The following is a 4612-nucleotide window of genomic DNA, read 5'->3' on the forward strand; positions in this document are numbered from 1 at the left end:
GGAAAAGATGGAAATCAACGCTTTGGTTCCAAGGACAATAAATGACATTGTGTATCCGCTCCCCACCTTTGGAGATGTCTGTAACATGCGGCAGTGCCGGATTTGGATGTCCTCTTGCCCCTCCGTTGCAGATAGATGATCCTTTGCTCCAAAGGTGGAGCCGCACAGGAAACATCAGGTTTTGTTTGTGCCTACTCTTATCATCCATGATCAATTTTACCACCTTTTGGGGATCATTTTGTTTCTTAACTGCATGTATTTTGGGTCAAAAATAATTTTTGCAATTCGGTTTCATTAGAAATTGTGCACCGTTTCACATTGGCGTTGTCAGGAGCTCACTGATAGTTTCTCAGTCAACTCCTTCTGAAGTAGGACTGTACAATACATGCTTTGATGTGGTCATAAATCATCTAAGAGAGATACGAGTTGTCAGAAGGAGCTCACTGATGGTATCTCAGTCAACTCCTGCAGTAGACCGAACAACATAGATGCTTTGATGTGGTCATGAATCATCTAAGACACATGCATTGTCAGATGGAACTCACTGATGGTATCTCAGTCAACTCTACAGGGAGCAAAAGACTGTACAACACAGATGCTTTGATGTGGTCAGAAATCTAAGCATCAGTGTTATACAGTCGTTTGCTCCTTGCAAAAGGAGTTGACTGCGAAACCATCAGTGAGCTCCTTCTGACAGCTCCTATGTGTCTTAGATAATTTCTGAATATGAGTTGTCAGAAGGAGTTCACTGATGGTTTCTCAGTCAACTCTTTATGCAGCCAGCAATAGAACGTACAATACATGCTTTGATGTTATAAATCGTGTAAGACACATACACGTTGTCAGAAGGAGCTCACTGATGGTTTCTCAGACAACTCCTTGTACAGTCAGCAATACTGTGCAAGACAGATGCTTTGATGTGGCCATAAATCATCTAAGACACACAGGTGTTGTCAGATGGAACTCACTGATAGAATCTCAGTCAACTCCTTCTGCAGCTGGCAATAGACCGTACAACACAGATGCTTTGATGTGGTCATAAATCGTTGAAGACACATATGAGTTGTCAGGAGCTCACTGATGGGTTCTCAGTCAACTCCTCCAGAGAGCAAAAGACAATACAACACAGATGCTTTTATGTTGTCATAAATGAGCTCACTGATGGTTTCTCAGTCAACTCCTTCTGCAACTCAGCAATAGGCCATACAACAAAAATGCTTTGATGTGGTCATAAATCTAAGACACATACCAGTTGTCAGGAGGAACTCACTGATTGCTTCTCAGTCAACTCCTACAGCCAGCAATAAGCCGTACAACACTAAGGGTATAGAAGGGGAAACTGCTAACATTTGTAATGAAATCCAATTGCAAAAATGATTTTTTAGCCCCATATACAAGTACTTAAGTGAAAGAAAAGTCCCCAAAAGTGGACAACACCCCATAATACTATAATGTAAGGTTTCGTTTGTTACAGGTGGGGAACTAAATACTCACTTTCCCTGCGGTGCCCCCTCGCAGGGTAAATGAAGCACTGCACAGTTCCTATTGAAATTATGTAAAGAAAGCTCAACTCAGGACCACCAAAGTGAGTTTTGTAGAGGAAAGACCCCCTAATATGAGAAAATGTCCAATTTAAACAGTGTATTTACGCTTTGCTGCCACAAGAGGGAGCAAATATGCAGGTTCTATATCTCTAGTTGGCATTGTTCGCCATCTAGTGGCTGGATACAGAACTGACAATGACATTACATTACCAGTATATTTTGTGACCTTAATTTCTGTAATAAATGACGGCCCCCGGTTCGTTCCTTCTGTACCCGGTGCTTCCCCTGATCAATCATGGTGGGCTCTATGCAAACAAACCATTTCCACAATATCCTAATAACCATGAATCCTTTTTTTTTTTCTTTTCAGGAGTGTGTAATATTTTGTACGGCTTTTTAATTGTGGTTTTCATGTCTGTTCAGTCCAATTGAAATAAAATCTTGAATATCAGATTCTGAACTTTTGCGTCTGAGTTTTTTCTTGTAGTAGCGCGGCGCTGCGGGTAAAGGTTTACCATCCAGGACTACCGAGAGAAAGAACGGGGGGCTCAGTGGTCCCCAATTATATAATGTCAGGTCCTGGACGGTTTAAGTGACCAAAGAATAGCAGGAGCACTGAGCATTAGAGTAGACTATCTGTGGAAGAAAAAAAAAATTGTACAAGGAATGTCATCCCTGTTGGAGACGAGAAAATGGGCTAGAATAATGGACACTGGAGAAGGGAGACAAGCTCTGGGCAACCAGTCACAGGATTCGGGCGACCACACACCCGCCTTTGTGCGGGCGGTAAGCAGCACCTGAAGTGCTGACCCCACTAATGCCATTTGTACTTTATGCCTAGATGGCTAGACTACAGCAGCAAAAAGCAAGGGTGCTAAGGCACAGGCTTTCTAGGCTGCTTGTATTGCATGTGCTGAAGTGTTCATTTGTACTTTATGCTGGTATGCTATACACTGCACTGTACGGTCGCTATTCTTGGCTATATACTCCTAGATGGCTGGACAACAGCAGCAAAAAAGCAAGGGTGCTAAGGCACAGGCTTTCTATGCTGCTTGTACTGCATGTGCTGAAGTGTTCATTTGTACTTTCTGCTTGTATGCTATACATTGCACTGTACGGTCGCTATTCTTGGCTATATGCTTCTAGATGGCTAGACAACAGCAGCAAAAAAGCAAGGGTGCCAAGGCACAGGCTTTCTATGCTGCTTGTACTGCACGTGATACTGTTCCACACGGCAGGTTCCACTGTCCCCATTGTGTGCAATGCTCCCCTGTAGCACTTGGTCAGCAGGGGTCTCTGCTAGAGGTGGCCAAAGGAACCACCTGTGAACCCTGTCCAGGGACAGGGACAGAGTTGCAGTTTCGGCTGATAGATTGTCTGTGACTGTGACTAACATCTTAGAGACTTTGCAGTCCAGACGGACCATGGGCAATGTTGATACAATGCTCCCTGGCCGCCCTCATTTGGAACAAATCAGTGCTCCGGGGGGTCCCATGCATCCCAGGGCGCAGGCTCTGACACGGACGACAGTCCCAGACAGTCTAAGCGAGCTCGCTGGGAGCGGCACTCGGCTTCATCACTGGTTAGGGTCCCAGCAGGACTCTCTGTATGATGAGGCAGACGTAGCTGATCAGGACTCTGATCCTGAGACCGCTCTCAATCCGGATACTCCGGATGGTGACGCCATAGTGAATGATCTTCTAGCGTCCATCAAGGGAATGTTGGATATTTCTCCCTCAGCTCCTCCGGTGGAGGAGTCAGCTTCACCATATCCGCAGTTCACATCCCGGGCGTAGAAAACTGGGAAGCAGACTTCCTCAGTCGCCAGGGCATGGACGCAGGGGAATGGTCTCTGCACCCGGACGGGTTTCAAGAAATCTGTAGCCGCTGGGGGAGGCCGGACGTCGACCTAATGGCGTCTCGGCACAACAAGGGCCCGATTTTCATGGCGCGGTCTCACGATCAAAGAGCTCTGGCGACGGGCGCCTTAGTTCAGGATTGGTCGCAGTTCCAGCTACCCTATGTGTTTCCCCCTCTGACACTGTTGCCCAGAGGGCTACGCATGATCAGCTCCGATTGCCGCCGCGCCATCCTCGTCGCCCCAGACTGGCCGAGGAGGTCGTGGTACCTGCATCTGGGGCATCTCACGGTCGGCCAACCGTGGGCACTACCAGACCGACCAGACTTACTGTCCCAAGGGCCGTTTTTTCCATCTGAATTCTACAGCCCTGAACCTGACTGTGTGGCCATTGAGTCCTGGATCCTAGCGTCTTCAGGATTATCTCAAGACGTCATTGTCACCATGAGACGGGCTAGGAAGCCGACGTCTGCCAAGATCTACCACAAGACGTGGAAGATATTCTTATCTTAGTGCTCTGCTCAGGAAGTCTCTCCCTGGCCATTTGCATTGCCTACTTTTCCTTCCTTCCTGCAATCTGGTTTGGGAAAAGGTTTGTCGCTCGGCTCCCTTAACGGACGAGTCCCAGCGCTGTCTGTATTCTTTCAGAGGCGCATAGTACGACTTCCTCAGGTACGCACGTTCCTGCAGGGGGTTTGTCACATTGTCCCTCCGTACAAGAGGCCGTTAGACCCATGGGATCTGAACAGGGTACTAATTGCTCTCCAGGAGCCGCCCTTTGAGCCTCTGAGGGAGGTTTCACTTTCTCGACTTTCACAGAAAGTGGCCTTTTTGGTAGCGGTCACGTCTCTTCAGAGAGTGTCCGAGCTAGCAGCGCGGTCATCCAAAGCTCCCTTCCTGGTGTTTCACCAAGACAAGGTAGTGCTGCGCCTGATTCCGGGGTTTCTCCCTAAGGTGGTATCCCCCTTTTCATCTCAGTCAGGATATCTCCTTACCTTCCTTTTGTCCTCATCCAGTTCATCGATATGAAGTGGATTTGCATTTGTTGGATCTGATGAGAACGCTCAGAATCTACATTTCCCGCACGGCGCCCCTGCGCCGCTCGGATGCACTCTTTGTACTTGTCGCTGGTCAGCGCAAAGGGTCGCAGGCTTCCAAATCCACCCTGGCTCGATGGATCAAGGAACCAATTCTTGAAGACTACCGTTCT

This window comes from Anomaloglossus baeobatrachus, chromosome 11, assembly GCF_048569485.1.
Source record: "Anomaloglossus baeobatrachus isolate aAnoBae1 chromosome 11, aAnoBae1.hap1, whole genome shotgun sequence".
Taxonomy (NCBI): Eukaryota; Metazoa; Chordata; class Amphibia; order Anura; family Aromobatidae; genus Anomaloglossus; species Anomaloglossus baeobatrachus.